Source organism: Balaenoptera physalus (genome assembly GCF_965194825.1).
Source record: "Balaenoptera physalus genome assembly, chromosome: 12".
NCBI lineage: Eukaryota > Metazoa > Chordata > Mammalia > Artiodactyla > Balaenopteridae > Balaenoptera > Balaenoptera physalus.
This window is the reverse complement of record NC_138897.1, coordinates 41,292,225-41,309,550: the sequence shown is the minus strand read 5'-3', so window position 1 is coordinate 41,309,550 and position 17,326 is coordinate 41,292,225. Positions and strand designations below refer to the sequence as shown.

At 37.1% G+C, this 17,326-nt stretch overlaps 1 long non-coding RNA gene across 1 annotated transcript in view; it reads right to left on the bottom strand.

Moving 5' to 3' along the window:
* Positions 1-17,326, bottom strand: part of LOC309639221 — a 1,112,218-nt gene that overhangs the window by 808,604 nt on the left and 286,288 nt on the right. The gene's annotated exons all lie outside the window — the stretch shown is intronic.

Genomic DNA, 17,326 nt, shown 5'->3' with positions numbered 1-17,326 from the left:
TGGTTAGAGATCTGGTGCACGTGTATGGACCAAGCCTGAAATTAGAATCAGAATCTTACAAATAAGCCCTCAAATTTTACTTGTATATCCTCATCTGTCTTAATATGAGGACAAAAATGACTCCTCGCTCACAGAAGTATTGTTGCTAATATCAACTGAAATGTCATAAAAGCAGTTTTTTTTTCATTTATGATAGCATCAAAATGAATAAAATACTTAGAAAAAGTTTTAACCAGAGGCTAAGCTTGTATACTGAAAACTATAAAACATCACTGAAAGAAATTAAAACATAAATAAATGGAAAAACATACTGCATTTATGAATTGGAAGACTTAATAATGTTAAGATGACAATTCTACCCAAAATGATCTACAGATTTAATGCAATCCCTATCAAAATTCTAACAGCCGTTTTTTTTTTTTTTTAAAGGTTTGCATTTTTTTTTAAAATTTATTTATTTATGGCTGTATTGGGTCTTCATTTCTGTGCGAGGGCTTTCTCTAGTTGTGGCAAGTGGGGGCCACTCTTCATCGCAGTGCATGGGCCTCTCACTATCGTGGCCTCTCTTGTTGTGGAACACAGGCTCCAGATGCGCAGGCTCAGTAATTATGGCTCACAGGCCCAGTTGCTCCGTGGCATGTGGGATCTTCCCAGACCAGGGCTCGAACCTGTGTCTCCTGCATTGGCAGGCAGACTCTAAACCACTGTGCCACCAGGGAAGCCCCTAACAGCCTTTTCTTGTAGGTTAAAAAAAGAAACTGATCCTGAAGTTCATATGGAGTCTCAAGGCCTTGATTCTAAATAGCCAAAACCATCTTGAAAAAGTAGAAAAATTTGGAGACAACACACTTCCTGTATTCAAAGTTACTGCAAAGTTATAGTAATCAAAACAGTGTGGAACTGGCATCAGGACAGACATAGACACTAGTGGAGTAGAATAAATGGCCAAGAAAGAAACTCAGATGTATGGTCAACTGATTTTTGGCAAGGGTGCCAAAACCTTTCAATGCGGAAAGGACTGCCTTTTCAATTTATGGTGCTGGAATAATTCGATGTTCAAATAAGCAAAAGAATGAAATTGGACTCTCACCTACATCATATACAAAAATTAACTCAGAATAGATTGAAGACCTAAATGTAAGATGTAAAACTGCAAAACTCTTAGAAGAAAACAGGGGAAACAATTCATGACATTGGGTTTGGCAATGATTTCTTGGATAGGATACCAAAGGCACAGGCAACAAAAGGGGAAATAGATCATTGGATTTCAATAAAATTAATAATTTATGCATCAAAGGACATTATCAAGAGTGAAAAGACAACCCACTGAATGGAATACAATATTTACAAGTCATATATATGATAAAGCATTAACATTGAATATATAAAGAATTTGTACAGCTCAATAACAATGACAACAACAACAACAAACAAACTAATTCAAAAATGGACAAAGACTTAAACAGGCATTTATCCAAAGGAGGTATGCAAATGTCTAGTAAGAACATGAAAAGATATTCAACTTTTACAGTCATCAGGGAAATGCAAATCAAAACCACAATAAGATATCACTTCATACATATTGGGATGGCTATTATCTTAAAAAGTGGAAAATATTATTTTAAAAATTGTTAATATGGATATGGAAAAATTGGAACACTCCTGTTGCTGGTGGGGATGTAAAATGAGATAGCTGCTGTGAAAAATAGTTTGATGGTTCCTCAAAAAGTTAAGCGTAGAATTATTATATGATCTAACAATTCCACTCCTAGGTACATACCCAAAATAATTGAAAGAGAGAGTCAAATTGATACCTTATAACAATTTTTCACAAAAGCCAAAAGGTAGAAACAACCTAGGTGTCCATTGTATATACACAATGAAACATTATTCAGCCATATAAATAAATGAAATGCTGATACATGCTACAACGTGAGTGAATTTTGAAAACTTTATACAAAATAAAGTAAGCCAGACACAAAGGGACAAATATTATATGATATCACTTATATGGGCTACTTAGAATAAGCAAATGCATAGAGACACAAAGTAAAACAGAGGTTATGAGTTGTTAGTGGAAGGGGAAAATTGGGAGTTACTGTTTAATGGGTATAGCGTTTCTGTTTGGGATAATGAAAAAGTTTTGGGAAGGTATAGTGGTGACGGTTGCACAAAACTGAATTTACTTAATGTCACTGAATTATACACTTAAAAATGGTGAATTTTATGTTGTATATATTTTGCCACAATAAAAAAATGCAAAATAAAACCCAGTTTGAATAATAATAATAATAATAATAATAATAATATAATAACAGAATTAGCTAAAATTTACTATGCATTTAATTTATACCCTGTATATTCTGACTGCTTTACCTGTATTAATTATTTTACCTTTACAATATCAGTATGTGGAAAATTTTCTTATTATTATACCCATTTTCAAAAAGTTGAAACAGAGGTTTAATAACTTGTCTAAGGTCACATAATAAGTGTGTGCAGTGGGCAGGAAGACTCAGATTTGAATCCACAAAATATGGCTCTAGATCCATGTTCTTATGTTGCCTCTTGAATCATCCTGATGCTTCCCAAATTATTGCTTAATTGTAAAAAATTTCAAATAACTGTCTCACAATTTATTCTGAATAAAATATTTTCAGAACAAATAGGGTTTTAGCTATATTTAGTAGAGACATTAGGATTTGGGTCTCAATTCAGGAGTAACTGACTAGGAAAATTTGGCTATGGATCTCCAGCACTAGCTTTTCCCCCTGCTGTCAGGCAAGGTCTTTGTTGGTGGCAGTAAAATAGTACAGGTGAGACCAATGCTTGGGGAGTAAGGAAATGGGTGATTTTCCCTTCCACCTCCCCTTTGTTCCTAGCAATCCTGGGGGCCTTGTCTGTAGCCCTATGACCTTCCAAACCTGTCTTCTACAAAGGATGTCTCTATGGAGTTTTCGGATGAATTGGAGACCAAGTTTGTAAGTATTTACGAATAGTCCAGTCAGAGCTTCTAGAAAAATGGTTCCTGAAGGCAACGGTCTACATGACTCTGTATTCGATAAGCAAATCTTGGCAAAGTAACTTTCCTCCTGGGGGAGTCACTTCTTTATCTTGTAGTAAGAAATTTAATTTTAGAAATCAAATTTTTCTAATCCCCAAACCCTTGATTCAGGATTCCTCACAGGACTTCAGAGGGAGGTGACCCTTCTTGAGAACAGACATGTGCCATATCTGTCTTACAGATGGCTCCTGCATCCTGTGTAATTTGATATTTCTTTCTGTTCTGCAGTTAGGTGGCTCAGATTCTTAATTAAAAGATTCATTTCGATGGCAGCTTTTATAAAGCGAATATCTGCACATGAAGGAAGAGGAGAGAGAACAGAAGGAGGAGGGAACACTGTCTGCTTTCCACCAGATACTGAAACGTTCCACTAATCTTTTTTGCACCTTGTGGAGTTTCAATTTTCCCTTTAAAATGTGGATTAAACAAAGTTGCCAAAAAACATATGCTTTTGTGTCAAACATTTCACTTATTTGGGAGGCTGAAAGCAGCTTGAGAATGCTCACTGCCTCTGCCTGAGGAAATGGAGCAGGGTGGTTTGGGCTTTTAATTCGACTCTTCTGGAAGCTGAGGTGTGGACACTGGGGGTGTGGCATGGAATGGACCATGGGTGGGCTGCAAAGACATCTCAGGTGGTTGCTCCCAGAGGACAGAGGAATCAGGGCCAGTTGCCAACTTGGATACTGGCCCATACCTCTTTGCGCTCTGATCTTATTAAGTTTCACAGCTAATCATGGTTGGGATGAGTCAGTACTCGATTAGAGGAGACCTCAAGGCAAATCCATCTGCTGTAAGCAAACTGCTAAGACAGTGGCCAGCTTTCTGCCACTTGTCTGCAGGCCTGACCTTCAGCCTACCTTCTAAGTAAGACCTAAATCATGCAATTTCACGGAGGTAAACTTCTAAATGTGGAGCTTAAGAAGTGGAAGGGCAAAGATTTGTGGGTCTTGGCACAGATGTCCCAGAAATTTAACTGTTATAGACTGTCCTAACTGGCTGGTAACTCCAAGGGTGACTGTCAAATGACTTGGGTTTGCGGGCAAAGTTACAGTTTAACAAAAGATAAGAAAAATAATAGCTTTGACCCATATTGCAGAGACATAAAGTAGTAATTCTTTCAAACTACTAGTTTTGGGACTTTGAGATATTAATTTAATCTCCCTGAACCTCAATTACCTCATTTATCAAATAATATGCCTACCCTACGTTTTGACCAGGGATTTTTTGATGGTAAAATAAAATGTGTATGAATATATGATTATAATCTGACAAATTACATTTTGTTTCTCTTAGTTCTTTGATTAGGTTAATGTGTATGATAGTAATAGCAGGTATTTATAGGAAATTTTATAATTCCTAAGCTATGAGGTATGAGTGAGAGTTTTTAGATAAATCATGTCACATAGTCTTCTCTTACCTGTGAATTAGGCAATATTGTTCCCATTTTGTAGATGAATAAATCAAGATTCTCTGAGACTTCAACTAATTTGCTACACATTATTCCACTAATACTTGGTTAAAAAAATAAAGAAAGAAAGAAATCAACACTTAGCTGGTTGAATTCCAAGCTAATGCTTTCCTCTATGTTGTCCTCTGTCATCAACAGTGAAGTAATGTTTCACTCAGTCCTTACTGCCTCACTTTACTTATCATAATATATTTGCAAGTTCTTTGAATATAGTGAATATTGAAATTTCTTCTCCTGACCCCCCAATGTCAAAATGTCTTTAATGAATTCATGAACCAAAAGTACAATGATTAAATGATTTGCAAGTCAAGAAACACAGAGTTAGCTCCTCTATCTTTGCTATATAACACTACTTACTTTAGTAAATGATATTAATTCATTAATTCATTCATTTTTAGAAACAATTAGAGACAGAATGTGGAGTTAGACTCTCCAGGATTGAGTTGTGGCTCCTACACTTGCAAATTGTGTCCAACTCAGTTTGATGTGACTCAGTGTCCTCATCTGTAAGTTGGAAAAATAGACTATCTAAGGGCTTTTGTGATTATGAAATGACTAGAACAGTTTCTAGTGTATAGTGAGTACTGTTCACACTCACTAGCTATTCCTCTTATGCATTAGTGATTTGGTCTGTCTTTGCAGTGTAATTATGATGGGCCTATCCCCCATCCAGATTCCATCCTTGGCTTCCTACAAATAGCAGCTATTATTGCCCACATTAAGCTGCAAGAGAACTAAATTCTTTCATGAAGTTATATCATTAGAGCTTTATTTTCTTATTTTCTGGAATACTTTTCAATCTTCCAGGGTCCTAAAGGGGAGATAGATAGGGAGCTGAATTACATATGAGCTTTCTAATAATCTTAGTTCAGAAAAAGATGTATTAGGAAGAGTAAGTGGATGGGGTGGGGAGTGGGGACAGGAGTAGGAGGCGAAGGTCAGAAGGAAGCACTGTATGTGGTGGGATTCCACCAAAACACACCCTGCTTTCTCCAGAAATTTATCTCTGATTAGTCTTGGGGCAGAGCCAGTGTCATGGTGATTCAGTGTGTCATCATCTGCATATGGAAGGCACAGATGTCTATCTTTCCAGCCTTGTGTTTTTCCTGAGTTCCAGGTTCTGATATCCAACCTCTTTCTGGAAGCCTCTAATGGGCACATCAAAACCCATAAGTTCAAAATGAACTAATGACATCTATCTTCAAACTTGCTCCTCTTTCTGTGTTTCTCTCCACCACTATTCACTGTAACACAAACTAGTCCCTCAGTACCTTCTGTTTTATAAAATTTTTGTTTTGATAAACTTTTTGCATTTTATCCCCTTATCTCCATTTCATTGATTTAGAAATTCATATTATCTCATTTGGATTGCCATAAGAGATTGCAAATTCTTCTCCTTTTCTTCTGTGGAGCCCATATCTACTTTAAAGAGTAATCAAAATGGAGGCCACAGTTTGACTATTTCCTTAGACCAAATAATCATAGTCATGTAACCCAAACCTAAAACTATCATGATTTCCCCCAAATGGTGACTCTGATTTTAAAGAAACCTTCAGTTCTCCTCATGTCCGCATGACCTTATAACTTCTTGCCCAATAAGCTACTATAAAGTAAGCTTATGCAGTGAAAAGAAATATGTTTCTAGTAACCAATAACAGTAAAAAAAAAAAATGTACACCCTCATTCGTGCTTTGTAAACTGAGCTGTAACTGCTGAAGGCTGAGCTTAAAACTACTTTCAGTTTGAAGTCTCCCTATTTGTGAACAGTTTTTATCTCATTAAATAAAATATTCATATCAGTTAAAGCTCTTTGGATTTTCTTTTGATACTACCTTCATCTGCACTGACATTAAAATCTTTCTCAATATGAATATAATTACATTACCGCTCTGTTCCCATACTGTATAATTTTAAGATTAAAATGACATGATATTGACCATAAAGCTTCCCAAGGCCTGTTCCCTGCCTCTCTACTCAATCTTGTCTCCCAGGTTAGTACATGAACTAACTAAATTCACTTCCAAGTTCTCAAACCACTCCTTTTAACCTCTGGCCATTTGCATGTGCTGAGTCCTCTCTGAGGAATGCTAAACCTCCAGTCTCTGCTTCTAGTAATTACTTGGCCCAGGAGACATTACTTCTACTTAAATATCCTTTCCATGATCTTCACAGAAGTCTAGGCATATGATTCACATTTCTCCTTGGCCCACTTCCTACTGGACCACAAATCTTCTTGAGAGCAGAGATGGCTGTCACTTTTGCTTAGTATCCTACATACCTAACAGAGTATCTGGTTTAAAACAAATTTTGAGTAATCAATATATGAGTATCATATGAGAGTAAGATGCCTTTGGTTACATTATAAGTTAGAGAGATACTTCAGGCAAAAGTATCCTCTGCTTCCTTACCAGGAAAGTTTAAAACAGGTAAGGATATATATCCTAAGGGGTAAATAGACAAATATTGTATATATATTGAATGCAATAGAACATGTATAGGGCAACCTATAGATAACAGTATGCTATGGAGGCAAGAAGTCAGACATTGGAGTAGGATCCATGAGGGAGACTCAAGGAGCCTTTTTTCTGTTCTAAACTACATATGTGAACTTAGGGCACCTCACTCTGCATTATGACCTTCACTTTAAAAGAGAGGTGGGTTTAGGGTGGTTGACATCCCACATTCTTTCTAGCTCTACAGTTCTAGTTGGCAAAAATTATATAATCTTATCATGGTTTGAATTTCACCTTGATTTACTGTATCTCTATAACTTGAGAGTTTGAGTTTACAACATTTCTTAAAATACAATTTCAAGACGTGCTGTGATGCTGGGGAACATAGCTTTGGGGATTAAAATATCAGTCAGTTCATTGAACCTTTTATTGGGTACTCAAGTAGAAGCACCACAGTGTTTTAGGTATGGTGAGCATTGCAAAAAATAGGATGAAACCCAAGTGCTAAATGACTCTAAAATCTAAGGAAGTAAAACCAAAAACAAGAAAGGGAAGAGAAGGTATTCTAGGGCTCTGACCTTGCTCAGTGGCTATAGTAATAGCCTAAAACACACGAGACATCAGGGTTGTTGAGGAAGGCCTGATAGCAAAATCATGAATTTAGTTGGACCTTCAAATCTTTCAAGAGTGGTGACAAGGGAGAATAGTATGCAATCAAGCACAAAACCAAAAATTGACACTATTGGGTATGTGTTAGGAACTGGAAGGCAAAGGGGAGATGGGATTTGGATCATGGTGTAGAGTCAGGCCTTACTAGAGGGAGAACTGAGCTCCACAGGGAGACTGGGATGGAAAAAGAGACTAGACTTGCAGGCAGCTGGGAATTGATCAGGGACAGCAAACAACGCAACACAGAGACACTCCAGAGTGTGAGCAGATCTGTGTGTGACAACCAGAATGCTGCCTTAAGAGGAATGGATATAAGGAAGGGACTCCTCAGGGTGGTATCCACAACATTGTGTGGGTTAATTCAGAATGGTAACCTCCCTCCTTGGAAACCACAAATCTGGAAAAAGCACACATTTAAATCATATGAATCAGCCTTGCATTTATGATCATGTTTGATGCTTCATCTCTCATTAACTCCCTCATTGCCTTGGGTCTATGTTTATACATCAATAAATAGGAGTTCCACCTCTCTGTCCAGTTGTCTGTTTGTTCTAGAACCAATGCCCCTTAAAATACAAACACTGGCATCTTACCCCTCGTATTCATGAGGGTTTCCTATTCCCAAACCGAGGTCTCTCTTTTCCTTCTTGCTTTATTCTGGTAGCTACATCATTGAGAAGACACTCTCCACTCAGTGAGCAATACCTCCTTCCATGCAGGGGACTATATGTGTGCATATGTTTTGTTTCCTTGCAGTCCAAATATCTGGGTTCTGGCTGAAAAACTCAAAGCAAATGAAGCACTCATCTTATCTGTCTATGGTTATAATGATTTACTCACCCAATAAAACTTAGATTTATCTAAATTAGCTTCATTTAAATTTGCTTGTCTGTCATCTCTGTTAGAAAACATGAAGGTTTTCTTACTTGTTGATGAAGGAGGTGAGACTTAATTTGCAGCCTGTTTATTCTCCTTCTGTCTCTGTCTCTGCCAGTTCTGTACACACCCCTGACACTCATGGATGTTTTCACAGGGAAATGGTCCAGCCCCAGCTGATGCAGAGCTTGGAGGAAGGGATAAGCAGCCTTGGCTTCAGATTAATGAGCTGTTTGACTGGGACATGATGTTGGTTTAACAGCAGTTTTCCTTATATGTGGCGCGATCAGGAATTTGCAGAAGTTTATTCTTAGCTCTTTCTTTTGGCTTCTGCAACATGTTAACAGCCTGTGCATTTTGTAATGCCTTTTTTCATTGCCATGGTAACCATTAAAACTTAAGGTGTAAGTGACTAGAGATCTGGCCAAGCTATTGGTTGCTAGCACGCTGGAAAACAACGCAAATGAAACCACGTCTAGTCGGCGGCAGCTTTTTACAGGTGTACCTCGCCTTAATTAAGCTTGCATGTGAGATTACATAGCAAAACGACAACTATTAGGATAATAAAATATTAGGAAATGATTATCCACATCAGAGAGAGCTGACAATAACATCCCTTTATACAGTGAATTCCTTAGTTGATTTTAAGATATATGATTATGTTGACCACAAGCCGATTTACAGGAAATTTTTAGGAGTAATTATGCAAACCCTGAGTAACTAAGTCTTAGAGAAGAGTCAAGAGTTTGATTTCAGAGACAAATTAAGTTGGTAGGCATATATTCTACCTAGATCTCACCACATCTTTATTTTTGTTTGTAAACATTATGGTGATCAGCTCTGTCAAAAATGGTATGGTAATTAATGAACTATTATCAAACTTACTTCGAGTTGCCAATGCTAAGCAAATCCAGCCATGTATGTCAAGCAAAGCAAAAAACAGACAAGTTAATAAATCCAACAAAACAATAACAAAAATAACAAAACTGACAATCTCAATTATGACCAGGTCAATGGCTACAATACATATAATTTATTTATATTATTTTTATTTTATTTTCCAATTCTACAAGTCTTAATTCCATTCAGCCCTATGCTAGGCACTGTAGGAGGTACTAAGAACTTGTGAGGCAAAGTTCCTATTTTCAGTGAATTTGGCAATCTATTTGAGAATAAGATTTACATGAAGAAAACAAATATAAAACAAAAAACATTTTTTACATGTTAAAACAAATACTCCTAGAAATATGCTCTGTGAGTTCAGAAAGTGGAAGAATCACCATGAACTTGATAGTCAGGAAAAATGTTATATAAAAGGCGAAATCTGAACTTCGTATTGAAAGATCAGGTGAGATTTGGCTAACCAGACAATAGGATTTGGAGGGTGGTATTTCTGAAATATTTTTCAGAAGAAATATTTCTCACTACAGTGAAATCAAAATGGTTGCTTGAAAATATAGGGTAGTGTGAATGCTGGATGAGAAAATGGTTCATCCTCAGTTTAAGGTAACATTTTGTTTAAAATATTGTCATTCCTTAGGAAATATGAGAATATTTCTTCATAGCTCAAATGAAGATGACAGCCTTTCCCTGTCTAATATGATGACGAATTCATGCTGAACACATAACAAAGTTTGATGCACTCTTATCTTAAGGCTATGATATATTTTAGGCAGAAGGAAATATATATTTGAGGAAATAACTGGATGAAATTTGCAGGCATCTTAACAGTACCACCCAAATCAGAGAAGTATGTTTCTTAATAAGATTTTTAGGTACCGTGTTTCTTCTTATTCTCATCCAATTAAACTACAATGATTAAAACGTAGATTGTGATCTTAGTTGAAATAAGAGACACAAACATCCAACGTCCACCTGTTTAATGAAAATAAATCTTGAGAAAGTCCATCTTCAGTGCTGCCTTCTACAAAGGTAGCCTCCAACATTATCTGGTTCCAATCTCAATCACTGGCAGGTGCTTTTTTAATCAAGAATCTCATTCATTACAGGCAACTAAAGTGAGAGCGTTGTGTGAGAGTCTGTCTTGATGTTGAAACTGCGAGGGTTGCCCTGGATTTTATTACCTTTAGTAAAAGTAGGATAAATTTCAGCATTTTATTTGTAGACTCCAAGATTCTCTTACTAGATCAAAGTAGTTCCTTCCTGCATTGAGGGTCACTGCCTTTGTAGTTGTTCATAGCAAGAGCCTTAATGAACTGTCCCGCCAAATTGGTAGTTATCCATTAAACAATTATAAGAGCTTGAGGAAATGGAAAACCCCACTGTATGATTAAATGAGCAAGAAATTTTTTTTTACTTTTCCGTTTTCATTCATACTCGTTAGATAATTGACCCCAAACAGGCAATAATTTACTTTGCTGTTGGAAACAACAGGACAAGTCATTATGCACACAGAAATGCACAGACACATGCTCACACTCTCCCACCTCTCCCTCTGGCTCTGTCTAACATGAGATTCTAACTTAAGAGTACCATTTCTCTTTTTAACTTTTGTATTTATTTCTGTGAAAACACTACTACCATTGTAATTAGAAAAAATGCCATCAGTCACTGGCACCTCAGTGTAAGTATATTATCATTCAAAAGAAGCAGTTTTGTTGGGTAAAAATGCACAAAGATCCGGGGGCACTTTGGAATCTATAGCAGCATAAGTACTGTAAAGTGGGCAAAGACCCTGGTGGTGAGTTAAAGGCAAATGTGTGATTTATTTAGGAGTCTGGAGAACTATATTCTCATCCTGGTTTTAAATGGCAGAGCCAATTTAGTCACACTAGTTAATTTTGTTGAGTATCACTTTCTTTAACTGCCACACAAAACGATTGAACAAGATGACTTCTAATTTCCATTCTAAAATTTTATTTATATAGTTATAATTGCAAATTTGCCAAGGATCTGTACTTCCCTAGTGGACGATTGCTAATAGATATAGCAGAATAGATTAATGACTAGTCCCATCTAATAATTTTTAAAAATCCTTATAGAGTCAGCCAAATTAAGTAGCCCTACACTATTAATATTGATCTTTCCTCTTTTCATTAGAGCCTTGTCTTAGAATTCTAAAATGATCCCTGAATTTCCACTCACTGCTGTACACACTTTGTGTAATTCCTTCCTCCTGAGGGAGGGAAGAACCTGGGAATATGACAAAATAGCTCTCTGCTGGCCAATTACAGAAGGAGGAGAAGTCAAAGTGATTACTTCTACCGGCCTGTTGTGAATTGCCTATGCAGGTCATGTAGCAAGGAACCATGGGTGACCTCCAGGAGCTGAGCAGACTCCTTAACCAGCAAACAGCCAGCAAGAAAACAGAGACCTCAATCATACCACTGCAAGGAAATGAATTTCATAATATCCAGTGAGCTTAGAAGAGGACCACAGGGCTCAGGTAAGAACCACAGTCCCAGCTGACACCTTGATTTCCACCTGTTGAGACCCTAAGCAGAGGATCCAGCGAATGAGCCATAGAAACAGTGAAATAATAAATTTGTGTTCTTTTCAGCTGCCAAGTGTGTAGTGATTGGTTATACAGGAATAAAAAACTCATACCAGGCCCTTAGACTATCACTTATCAAAGCAGACTATATGAGAGTGGGTTTCCTTTGGCCCATTATGATCTCATCTAACACTTGGGCATTCAGACCAGCACTCACTGCCATGCCTATCTAGTTCTTTATGTGCACATGCTTGTGCCTAAGTGTGAGTACATGTTGTATGTTTATATTTGTTTGGTAATGAATCATATCAGATATTTTAGCACTAGTTGTTAAGTCACTTATAATGGATATAACTGTGCAAGTCTGCTATTGGGGAAATTTTCTCCTGACCTCAGGTGGTGATCAGCTTATGTCCTGAAGCATAAGAATTGATAGGCCCTATAATTTTATCCAAGCTAATGTAACAGCATCTGCTGTCTTTGGTGCTTGCTATCTGATTAAATTCCCAAATTAGGGATTGCTTTTGGTAACCTGAATTCTGTCATGGTGGTAAAATCTGACAATATCTGCTCTTATTTTTGACTCTCCCATCATGGAGTGTTTCTTCAATAACACATGGACCATCTCAGACCATCACGTATTCCTCTGGCACTTTATTAGAATTTGGAATTTTGTAATCCAACTGAAAATGAGATTGCATGCTTTCTAATGTAAGAAAGGAGAGAGGGAGCCCAATTCAGCTCTAAAACTGCAATTGTTTGCCTACCTCCAGGGACACATCTCACAGATTGCCATGAAAATAAATTGGAAGGTCTACAATTCCAAATCACTGCCTATCATGTATTACTTCCCAGACAAAAACAAACACTACCACAACCATCATCACCATCAGGAATATACGAAAACATATCCAAGAACTTTCATCCCTTCATGAGGGAAAATGCATTACAATTAGATTAGACTATAACCATTCAGAAATTGTGTTTGTTTTCTGCTGCCTTAAGAATGATTTATTATTTTTTACTATTTTTTTCAAGATTATCTTCTTTATTCCTTCAGGAAAAGAGCAGTTTGGCTCTCTGTGTCATTACCAAAGGAGAGCGAAAGCCTTCAACTGCGGACAGCTGCAATTTCCACCATAACAGTCAACCCAGCAATTAGAACCGTTTGTTACAGTGACAGCAAAGAGAACCATTTTCAAGCAACAAGGCAGAAGAGTAGGAGCTGGAGGAAGTGAGAGCATGTTCATTTGAAGGGGACTAACGCCACACAGCAGCTAATCCTGGAATAGCAGGCAGTTTTGGGAACTGAGGCTACAAGGGCTGAGATATTCACATAAATTCTTGAACTTTAGCGAAAGCTCTGATCTTGCCTTCTCTGACTGAGAATGAAATTGGATCAGAAATGTTGGCCTTTAGGGAGAGACAAAGGATTTTTATTCAGTCCACTTTCTAAATTAACTTCTTTTAATATTAAAAATGAAAATAAAAAGATGGACATTTCCATTGTTAATTCTGTATTTGAGATAGTATTTCAGGTTCAGAAAACACCTCACGACAGAAACTTTGCCAATGAAGCCATATTTATTTTACAGCAAAGACATTTGAAATATAACTTCAACATCTTAAATCTGTTGCCACTTAGTCATTTCCCCTGATTTTCATATATTTAAATTGTTTAAAGTTTCATTGATAGCTTGAGAGAAAATGCTATGTTTGATCTCTTTTTTTTTTCCTTCCTTCATTCTCCTCCTTGTTCTTCTTCTTTTTTTAAATATAGTCTTCTTACCTTTGGGTTTGGTTCTCTATTCCAGCAATGACAAACTGCATAACTCTGGGACCTGCCAGTTTCTCTTGGATGTTTATTTCTCCCTGTCTCTAATAAAGCAAGAATGTAACTTGCTCACCTCAAAGAAACCATCTGAGAATTAAAGAAATAATGTGAAATGTTTGATTTTCTCAGAACTAGGTACTTTTCCCTTCTTTGTTCAAGAGCTAGTAGTATATAGGGATTCAATAAATAGCCAACCACAGAACATTCTTAGACATTGAATAGGCATCTTGCTAGATATTTTAGTGGCAGATATTTGAATATATCAACTTCTCTATCCCACAATGAAAAGAGACAGGTTAACACACCTAGAAATTCCCCTCTTTTTAAAGAGGAGGTGGTTTGCCGGGAATGTTTCAGCTACTGTTTTCCAGTTTGCCTTTCAAGAAGCAGGTATTGTTAATGCAGAAAAAAAATGTTGGTAGTTTTTCTCTTCTGCTCTGTTTTAGGGAGGATGAGGATTTGTTTTTTCCTTTTATTTGTTTTGCAACAGTGCAACTACTGCTTTGGCACTGAGGCAGCTTCTGCCAGAGTCAGAGGTGAGGTTACGCTTGACTGAAGAAATCTAAGATCAATTTGTTGTCTCATACTTCAATATTAAATGCAGCTTGAAATATAATTGTTAGTCTGTGCACTCTCTGTTTTAAAGGAAGTGTTCCAGCATCTCAGAACAGGGATTGTGGTTATCGGTGATCAACCAAGATGTGTACACTAAACCAAGGCTAACCAGAAATTTTCAGGCTGAGAGAGAGAGAAAGAGAGAGCGTGCAAGTGCAAGGAAAACAGAGAAGGGAGAAGGAAAAGGCAAAAACAGCAGAGCTTGTAGTAGTCAAAACATTGTGTGCCTTGAAAAATACTCAGTCAAATTTGGAAATCTGCAAATAAATTTGCAAAGAAGATGTATTATTTAAACATTGTTTTCATTATTTTTCTTACGTAAAAGGTCTCTCCTTGTGCAGCTTCATAAATCCTGCTTTGGAGGAATGATGTCACCCTGGGCAAGTGACTTTCCCCTTTTGGGGGTATTTACATGTTAAGAGGGAGCTTCTGAGAAGACACAGTGTGTGCTGGAGGGGGTGGAGGTGGGCAGGTGTTTCCCAACTAGGTGGTAAGGGCTTTTGAGATGCCCTTGGAATCAAGATCTGTAAGGCTTGATGTTCTGGACTTGCATTCAACTGGACAAAAGAGAAAAAGGAGTGATCACCAAATCCCAGTTTTGAGGCTCCACAAATTGAGATGCACATTGAATCAGGAGGTTGTGGTGTTGATTCCAGGTCAGATGCATCCTGAAGTGGCCTCTCCATCATGCTGGTCTGAGTGACAAGGGCAAACGTGTGTCATGTCTGACCAGGAGAGTAAGACACAGTGTCTTGAACTTACTGGCTGATAAGAAGTGTTTCCCTCCCTGAAAGTCAGCCCAGGGTCCTGGAAAAGGCAGGATTCTATTATCAGACAGGTGAGGGTGTGTGTCCCCACCCCATCATTTACTACTTGTGTAATTTTAGGCAATTTACACAAACTCAAGGACCCTTCATTTTCTCATTAGTACAGGGACATGATCATATTTACATGGAAGGATATGGGGAAAACTCAAATAAGATGATGACCATGATAGTTATCCATTCATGTGTACCTGTTTGTGTCAAACTCAGCAAAAGCTTACATATAACTTTGTATTTAATCTTTGCAGTCTTGAATGATAAGTATTATTACCATTCTGAGGGTAAGGAACCTCAGAGTTTCAATGTAGTTCTCAAGGCCACAACCATTAAGTGAGAGAAATACATTCAAAGTCAAGTTGGTTTGACTCCAAAGCCTTTGTTCTCCTGTAGAGTCAATGAAATCTCAGTTTCTCTGTACGATTTGCTTTGCTGACTTGATACATCTTTGGTGACATCCTGCTCTATTTAGGTCCTGTGCCAGCCCTTGGGTCACAGAAGAAAATGGGGCCAATGAAGTGGGACAAGAGAGACTGCTCAACAAAGTACCAGTATCTGTTCTGTGTTTTGTATTGTTGAATAACACTGACATCCTTTCCTCCATTTGAAATCCATTAAAAAATTTGAAGATGACTCTCAGGTTCCCCAAGACTTCTCTTTTCCAAACTAAACACCTACAATTCCCTGAAGCATTTGTATAAGCATTTGGCTTCTACAATTCCCAAAACCCTAGTTATTCTTTAACTATTTCTTTCCTCTATCCACATGAGATAAAACAGTTATACTATTAATAAGAGAAAGAGACAGTATAATCCAGTCTCTTGGGAGAATTTTTAATCAATGCTATTTTTATAAAAACTGTTTTAGGTTTATTTATTTTTTTGAATTTTATTTTTTTTATACAGCAGGTTCTTATTAGTTTTCTATTTTATACAAATTAGTGTATACCTGTCAATCTCAATCTCCCAATTCATCCCACAATCCCCCCCCCACTTCCACCCCCCTTGGTGTCCATACATTTGTTCTCTACATCTGTGTCTCTATTTCTGCCTTGCAAACCGGTTCATCTGTACCATTTTTCTAGATTCCACATATATGCATTAATATACGATATTTGTTTTTCTCTTTCTGACTTACTTCACTCTGTGTGATAGTCTCTAGGTCCATCCATGTCTCTACAAATGACTCAGTTTCATTCCTTTTTATGGCTGAGTAATATTCCATTGTATACATGTACTACTTCTTCTTTATCCATTCGTCTGTCGATGGGCATATAGGTTGCTTCCGTGACCTGGCTATTGTAAATAGCGCTGCAATGAACATTGGGGTGCATGTGTCTCTTTGAATTATGGTTTTTGCTGGGTATATACCCAGTAGTGGGATTGCTGTGTCATATGGTAATTCTATTTTTAGTTTTTTAAGGAACCTCCATACTGTTCTCCATAGTGGCTGTATCAATTTACATTCCCACCAAGAGTGCAAGAGGGTCCCCTTTTCTCCACTCCCACTCCAGCATTTGTTGTTTGTAGATTTTCTGATGATGCCCATTCTAACCAGTGTGAGGTGATACGTCATTGTAGTTTTGATTTGCATTTCTCTAATAGTTAGTGATGTTGAGCAGCTTTTCATGTGCCTCTTTGCCATCTGTATATCTTCTTTGGAGAAATGTCTATTTAGGTCTTCTGCCCATTTTTTGATTGGGTTGTTTGCTTTTATAATATTGAGCTGCATGAGATGTTTATGTATTTTAGAGATTAATCCTTTGTTGATTTGTTTGCAAATATTTTCTCCCATTCTGAGGGTTGTCTTTTTGTCTTGTTTATAGTTTCTTTTGCTGTACAAAAGCTTTTGTTTCATTAGGTCCCATTTGTTTATTTTTGTTTTTATTTCCATTACTCTTAGAGGTGGTTCAAAAAAGATCTTGCTGTGATTTATGTCAAAGAGTGTTCTCCCTATGTTTTCTTCAAACAGTTTTATTGTGTCCGGTCTTACATTTAGGTCTTTAATACATTTTAAGTTTATTTTTGTGTATGGTGTTAGGAAGTGTTCTAATTTCATTCTTTTACATGTAG